The following is an 8,800-nucleotide window of genomic DNA, read 5'->3' as shown; positions in this document are numbered from 1 at the left end:
AATCATACATGCACATGCAAACATACATGCACATGCCTATATACAAACATGCCCATTACCATGCACACAGACCTATAACCCAGGACACATAAACACCTACAAGCACACTCAGATTCACTCACATATCCACGTATGTGAGCATCCAAACCCAAATCTGCACATTCACCCGGATATGCACACACACAAAAACCCACACAGGCAGACACACACATACACACACACACACACACATACACACACAAAAAAAATGCATCTCCCAAAAGTCCTGTTTTGCTTGGCCGCAAGTGTCTCTTCTCTCCTCAGTTTCCCCAACAGATGAAGAGAACCAGATTGGAACCAGACATGGAAGCCCACCTCCCCTTGGCTGGTTGAGGGGTTCCCTGCCACAGAGACCTGGGCATTTTCCCAGGGTGGAGGGGCACTTCACAGTGGCAATAGCAGGCAGCTTCCTGTACTGGCACTCATCAACTTTGCCAACTTCAAAGGCTCCAGACCCTGGAGGGAGTTATATAGCTGTTACTGCTACTGCTGCTGGCACTGCCTGACTCTAACAGTTATGGTTCCACTAGACCCTGGCCCATGCCAATCAGGGGGTCCTGCCACCCCCAGAACATGCCCTTGGAGTGTTTTCCAGACTCCAGGGAGGGATGAGAACCTGCAGCAGGTCAGAGTCCCCAGAAGAATTTCCCACACTTGCACAGGTCTCCCCTGAGTCTTTCCCAATCCCTTTCCATACCCTCCTTTCTCCCTCAGCCATCATTCCTGTGAGCAGTGGAATGGGAAGAGCATGCCATACCTCAGGACTTTTTCTCGGTGATGGGAATCACTGTCTTTTCTGCATCTTTTCCCAAATTTTAATTGATATTTTAATGTTGACACACTTGTCTGGGGGTGCTTTCACATTGGGCACCTATCAAAAAATTAAATAAATGCCTCCCAGATTACAGAATCCAAAAGCAAGGGCGGGGGTAGGGGGAGAGGGAACGTTGCTAGAGGGCAGGTGAGGGGAGGGTGCATCTGCATGCTTGGGTGTGCAGCTGTAAGTGTCTGTATGTCTCCAGCTAGTGAGCAGTATTGGAAAACCACTGAACTATTCTCATATTTTCAGATAACTTCATCTGCAGCAAGATATACCCACTCAGATACCTTCCCTTTTCTGGGGATAAAGAGATTTGCTTTTATCACAAAATTAAGCTTTCCTTGTTGAATTCTCTGGCTGATTCAACTCCAACTATCTGATCCAAGTAGGCAGTGTAGCTTTAGCAATTCAATCTAAACAGCATATTCTATTCAGTCTTCCCAACCCCGGAGACCCCCCAGCCGTTAGCTAAGAGCAATAGTACCAGTGCTTTATTGTGTGCAGAGCACTGTACTAAGTACTTGGGAGAGTACAATACAAAAGAGTTAGTAGGCATGTCCCTGCTCACAGTGAGCTTACAGTCTAGAGGGAGAGACAGACATTATTTAGAGGGAGGAGAGGAAATTAGGACTTAGTGAAGACCTCAATTAATCAATCGATCAATTGTATTTACAGAATGTTTACTATGTGTAGAGGACTTTACTAAGCCCTTGGGAGAGTACAATATAACAATACAACAGAGTTGGTAGACGGGTCCTGTGACGAGTTTATAGTCCAAAGGGAGAGACTGATGTCAATATAAACAAATAAATTATGGATATGTACCTAATGCCTGTGGGGATAAGGGAGGGGCAAATAAAGAGAGCAAATCAGGGTGACAGAGAAAGGAGAGGGAGAAGAGGAAATGAGGATTTATTCAGGGAAGGCCTCTTGAAGGAGATGTGCCTGCAGTGAGACTTTGAAGGTAGGGCAAGTGATTGTCAGCTATGAAAAAGGAGGATGTACCAGGCCAGGGGCAAGATATGGGTGAGAGGTAGCCAGATAGAGAGATCAGGGGTATATTAAGTAGTTGGCATTAGAGGAGTGAAGTGTGCAGCCAGGATTGTAGTAGGGGAGTAGTGAGGTGAGTTAGGAGGGGGCAAGGTGATTGCATCTCTTGGAAGAGATGTGCTTTTAAAAGGCGATGAGGCAGAGGGGAGCCAGTGCAATTTTCTAGGGAGGCAGCCTGGCTGCTCGGTGAAGGGGATGGTGAGTACGCGCAGGAGCCGCGTTTGTCCCCATGATCCAACCTCCCCAGAGCATTTTGGAAGCAGGGATCCTTGGTGGCAAGAAGGGAGATGGTATTTACCAGTTGCTTTGCTCAGCTGCAAGGAAAAGTGGAAGAGTGCTCTCTGGGTAGTCATCCAACATGGACACAACTAGCTGGTCCAACTCAACTTCCTTTCCATTTAGCTCATTTTCAGCAAGTCTTGGAAGTATTGATAATAATAATTGTGGTATTTGTTAAGTACTAAGGACTGACCCTTACTAAGGGTCAAGGATTGCACTAAGCACTGGGGTTACAAGATAATCGGGTTCCACATGAGGCTCACAGTTTAAGTAGGAGGGGAAGGCATTGAATCACCATTTTGCAGATAAGGAAACTGAGACACAGAGAAGTTAAGTGACTTGCCCAAGGTCACACAGCAGACATAGTGGCATAGCCAGGATTAATACCCACGTCCACTGTCTCCCAGACCCATGCTCTTTCTACGAGGTCCCAGTGCTTCTCAGGGGCAGGATCTGTGTCTTTCCCATTCTTTATGCTCTCCCAAGTGCACATAGTTGTCCACTTAGGTCCTCTGCATATAGAAGGCACCCAGAAAATCCTCAGCACAAAACAGGTGTCCACTACAGTGTTCTGTACACTGTAGGTATACACTACAGTACTCTGCACATTTCAGCTACTCATGGGATCTCCTTGGATGAGCCCACCTGAAGCTGTTGAAGATGGGAGTTTCAGTCGTTTAGATGTGAAAACAATATCCGCCACAGTTATGGAAGGAATCAATGAATTGAGAAGCAGCTTGGCTAGTGGATAGAGCACGGGCCTGGGTTCTAATCCCAGCTCTTCCACCTGCCTGTTGTGTGACCTTGGACAAGTCACTTAACTTCCCTGTGCCTCAGTTACCTCATCTGTAAAATGGGGATTAAGACTGTGAGCCCCATGTGGGACATGAACTGTGTCCAACCTGATTACCTTGTATCCACCCCAGCACTTAGAAGAGTGCCTGGCACATGGTGAGCACTTCATTCATTCAATAGTATTTACTGAGCGCTTACTACATGCACAGCGCTGTACTAAGAGCTTGTAATGTACAATTTGGCAACAGATAATAAATACTTAACAAAGCACTTAACAAATACCATAAAAAAGTCTGATTCCCTAACATTCTTCTCTGAAGACACTGGAGGAGTCTATCATAAGCCCTCTGAGCCCGGACTCTGGCCACCAGATGGACAGATGGAGGAGAGGCCCCGCAGCAACTACCACGTGTAGTTTTTCACCAAAATCAGCTTCCCCTCAGTGTGGCGGGTGGACAGAACCCCGCCAAGCCTCATCTGAAACATCCATCCTCATAGGCAACTCAATCCTCACCCCCCCGCCTAAAGATCCTCCGCTTTACGTAGATATTTGCTTCATAAATTACATCATAAATATTGATCCCCCTCATCGATCCCCTCTTACAGCTAATATGATGCACTGTTAAATCAAGCAGCAGATAAAGAAACGGGGGAACCATACCGATCTCAGCCGGGAAATGTTGCCAGCTATTAAATGGACAATTGCTCTGCAGGTAAACCCCTCTCACGCTTAGACGTCTGTCAGCGAGGCTGTATCCTGGCCAAGTTGCTTCAGCAGATGCCAGAGAGACATGGTCTCCGCAATGTGGGAGCAGGGATAGAAGAGTCTCCAGGCTCTTCCCTCTTCCCAGCAGGGCCAACCCAAAGGATTCCAACCCTCCATTTCCATGCTCCAATGGATGATTCCAGGGATTCATCTCTTACTCCCCACATCCTAACAGTTGTTCCAGGAGATTCTGTTCCCTCCACTCCCAGTGTTGTAGTAGTTGTCCCAGAGGAATCTGTACCTCCATTTCCAGTGATCCAATGATGACGGCAAGGAATTCCCTCCTTGCATTTTCCCAGTTGTCCCAGGGGAACGTGTCTCCTGCTCCTGGGAGGGGAATTTATACCCACAAAGGTTTAATCAGAACGAACTGCGAGACCCCAAGCTGGGAGCATCCTGCAGGTCCGTGTGATAAGTATCCGCCTCTGGTAGCTCCCGCCTAACCATGGGCAAGGCAGGATGGTTTTCTCCAAAAGACAGAACTCAAATCCAGTTGGAAAATGGAGTACTAACCATGCCTACATCAAAGGGATGTTTGAAGGACTAATGAGATCATTATTTCTATAGTTTCTAAAAGCACTGAATCCTTTGATTGAAAGGTGTGATATAAATACATCACACATTTCAAAACATTGTTGACTCAAAATTGCAAATTTAGATTTCCACCATGTTTCCCTTGCTTTTTTCAGTAAAAGAAAAGAAATAGGGTTTTGGCAGGTTAACGTAACATAGCTCTCTGAGCCTCATTCTCACCATCCATCAAAGAAGGGAAGGTTTCCCCCTCCTTCTTGCTCAGGGATACAGTAAAGATCATCACCATTTTTGATATGTGTTTGTTGCCATAGTGACTACAATTTCAGAAGACTGTACTGGACATCTACTGCATTCAGAATACTCCACTGGTTGCCTACCATGTTCAGTGCATGTCCTGGATGTCTATTATGTGCAAGGCACTTTATTGGTCTATCCTGTGTGCAGAGAACTGGACTGGACCATCCTGTGTGCAGAGCACTGGACTGGGCCATTGTACAAGCAGACCAGTTTTGTTTTTGTTTTTTTAATGTTATTTGTTAAGTGCTTACTATATTTCAAACACGGTTTTAAGCTCTGGGGTAAATACAAGTGAATTAGGTTAAACACAGTCCCTGTCCCACATGGAGCTCACAGTGTAAGTAGGAGGGAGAACAGGAGAACCGAGGCACAGAGAAGTTAAGTGCCTTGCCCAATGTCCCACAGCAAGCAATTGGCAGAGCTGGGATTAGAATCCAGATCCTCTGACTCCCAGGCCTGTGCTCTTTCTCTAGTCTGCATGTGTGGTCGTAAGCAGTGTATTATTATCAAATAATAATGATGGCATTTGTTAAGCGCTTACTATGTTCTAAGCACTGGGAGGGATACAAGGTGATCAGCTTGTCCCAAGTGGGGCTCACAGTCTTAATCCCCATTTTACAGATGAAGTAACTGAGGCCCAGAGAAGTAAAGTGACCTGCCCAAAGTCACAAAGATGACAAACTGCAGAGCTGGGATTAGAACCCATGACCGCTGACTCCCAAGACCGTGCTCTTTCGACTGAGTCATGGTTTGGGTTGCAAGGAAGAGAGAAGACTTTTCTCAGCACACTGGGTTCCATGTAAATCTCCCCAGTCCAACATCCTTCAGCTTCCCGACAGTCTTCTCACCCTGGCATGGAAGGAGACTTGGCCTGGCCTCAATTTATGAGACTGAACACAATCCATTACCGAGATACAACTAAGCCCAGGTCTCTTGCTTTTTTTTGGGGGCGGGGGGAGGGAGGCTGCCGTTTTCTCTGGTTTAATTATTACAGATCAGACTAGAATGGACCACTTATCCCCATCCTTGGTTTCTTGAAGTGATGGGGATCTTCCTTTCGTATTCAAACTGAGTCTTGTGGAGATAGGGGGCTGGATCAGTTGACCTAGACACCCTCTCCACCCTTTCCAGAACCACATGTCTAGAAATGTGTCTATTATCCACAAACGGTAAGGACGATTGGCAACAACTTTTCTAAACTAAAGTATATCCAATGAGTAAAATAATCTCCATATTTTTCAATTTAAACAAATTTGCACTTGAGCCACATCAATCGGTGTGTCCTATGTAACGGGAAAGTTTACAGCAATTAGTTAGGGCTGACCTGACATCTAAATGATGTGTCCGTGAGGACACTTCTGGCTCGATTTAAAGACCACAATGAATATTATAATTATTGACCGACTGCCTGATCGATGGACTGATTGAATGAATGATAGCTCCTGCGTGTTGTCGTGCACTTGCTCTGCCATCGCTCTGCCTGGCAATCTCTCTGAGCCTTCACGTTCCTACCTGGAAAATAGGCAGAGAGATGCCACAGACCATCTGAACTCGTACAGCTGATCCCAGGTGAAATGAGAAGAACTATTCTAGGAGTAATGAGCTTTTCAGGAGCTAGCTGGCTAGTAGATTTGCACTCCTTTTCATGTTCTCCTGTTCAGAACTGAGTGGCTCTTTCTGGTTCTGTTCCCAACTGTGTTGCTTTGAATCAGCTTTGATTTCACCCAACGTGTCTGCAGGGAGAAGAAACCAGCAGAGGCAGTTAAAAAGCACCCACTGCCTACTGACAGGGTAGCCACTGGGTTTCCCTTTTGCCCCCTCAAACCCAGTGAGATGAGCAGTTTTGTAGAATCAGCCCAGAGAGGTTAAGCAACTAATCCAAGGCCACAAAGCAAGGCAGGAATAGAGCAAGAGGCCAGATCCAAGAGGGAGGGCCCTCTGCCTTCCTGCCTAGTGAGTAGCCTGTGTTCCGTATCCCAGGGACACTGGTCCTGCACTTTATCTCACTAGGAAAATGGGGAATGTCACATCCCACATCAGTTCCCAAATGGAAATTTTAGGCAGTTGGTATTTTCTGCCACCCACCAAAAGAAGACAGTGCTCTTCAGGAATTGCCGCATAAGTGATTAATTAAATGCATTGCTTGTGACCATGAATCACTGAATAATTTAACTAGGGGATAATGATGTATGCCTCAATAAAAAATGCTTGGTATAATTACGATTTTATTTACAGGCCACTTAACTCATGCTCACTGAAGCTTATTTTCTGAATCGCAGCTGACTTGTTCCACTAGATCTGTATGGAACTTTTCTTTCGGCCAGAGTGGCGGGGATGTCCCCAGGAAACACCGACTCCATCACCAGTTTATCAATCAGTGGCCCATTTATTGGCAGTCAAAGTGTGCAGAGCCCCACAGTCCAGGCTGGGGTGGTGTCACTCCCATTAGAGTGGAAGCCCCGGGTGGGCAATAAAGGTGTCACTTTGTTATTCTGAACTTCTTTGAGAAGAAGCATGGCTTAGTGGAAAGAGCCAGGGCTGGAAGTCAGGGCGGCTGGGTTCTATTTGTGGCTCTGTCATTTGCTCCTACTTGATCTTGGACAGTGCACTTAATTGTTCTGATCCTCAATTTCCAAATCTTCAAACTGGAGAGAAAATACCCATTCTCCCTCTTAAACTGAGAGCCCCAAGCAAGGTAAGGAATTTGTTTCTACCCTAGTTCTTGGCACATAACAAATGCTCAATACCATCATATTATTATTAGGAGCTGGATTAGACAGGTTTCAGTCTCAAGGGGCAGGGGAATGTACAATAAAAGTTGTTTTAGACAACAATCAATCAATCCTATTCATTGAGTGCTTTCTGTGTGCGGACAACTGTATTAAGTGCTTGGGAGAGTACAATGCCACAGAGGCAGTAGACAGGTTCCCTGCCCACAGTGAGCTTACAGTCCAGAGCTGGAAACAGTCATTAATATAAGTAAATAATTTACTGCTAGGTACATAGGTTTTGTGGGGGTGAGGTGAAAATCAAATGGTCAGAGGGTACAGATCCAACAAAAGCAAAACACAGGCTCCCTGACCTCAGAGGACTTCCTGGGGGAAACACTGTTTGCAAATGGAGAGAGAAAGAAGTAGAGCAAAGGTTCTAGATTTGTGACTATTGTACCCAAAAATCTAAGACCCTTCCAGAGAAGTGATCCAGACCAGGTTTTGTTGGTTTCATTTGATTTCATTTGATTTTCCTCCGGTGGATCCCCTTTTCTGGGGAGGTGGAATGCTGAAGAACATGGAAAGGTGTTTTCATCATCATCAGTGGTATATATTAAGTGCTTTCTGTGTTCAGAGAACTGTATTAAGTGCTTAAACAGAAATGTCCCATTGCACAGAGGTGGTGTGGGCAAGAGAGACAGTGCCCCACCCCTCCCACAGACATCTGACCGCAACTTCTGGCCTTGCTCACCCCACATTTTGACTGCAATTGAGAGTCTCTGTCATGGCTGCAAAGACTTAAAATGGCATCTCTCTGGACTATTAGCTCTTCAAAACTTGTCTCTTCTCAGTTCCCATTGCCCCCTCTAAAATACTTAAAATGAAAATTTCTCCCCTCTTTTTCAAAGCAATGAACTTATAGTAATTATGGCATTTGGTAAGCGCTAATTAAGCTCTGTGGAAGATACAAGATAATCAGGTCAGATACTGTCCCTGTACCACAATATAATCAAGTCGGTTAGTGTCCCCATCCTGCATATGGCTCACCATCTAAGTAGGAGGGCAAACAGGCATACATTTAATTTCCATCTTAGAGATGAGGAAACTGAGGCCCAGAGAAGTGCAGTGACTTGCCCGGGGTCACACAGCAAGCAAGGGGCAGAGCTAGGATTGGAACCCAGGTCCTCTGACTCCCACTCCAGGTTCTTTCCAAATGGCCAGACTGTCTCACCCAATCACAATTGAAGTAGCATTGCCTTTTCCAAGGTCCAACGTGCACTTCTCTTCTGGAGCATAGCTGCCCCTCTTTTGCTCCCTGGAGTTTAGTAACCCTTCACCTCTCACACCCATTTCTGGATGTCAGAACTGATACCCGAACAATAACTGGAAATGCCAACTGAAGTGTCGGTGGCCCCAGGGAGAAAGATTCCCAACAGCACCAGAGTTTCCCTTCTGACCTGCTTCATTAGCGAGCATCTTATGGGACCAGAGAGACCTCATGTCCAGTCG

This window comes from Ornithorhynchus anatinus, chromosome 4 (assembly GCF_004115215.2).
Source record: "Ornithorhynchus anatinus isolate Pmale09 chromosome 4, mOrnAna1.pri.v4, whole genome shotgun sequence".
In the NCBI taxonomy this organism is placed as follows: domain Eukaryota; kingdom Metazoa; phylum Chordata; class Mammalia; order Monotremata; family Ornithorhynchidae; genus Ornithorhynchus; species Ornithorhynchus anatinus.
The sequence above is the reverse complement of the archived record's forward strand: the minus strand, read 5'-3'. Positions refer to the sequence as shown.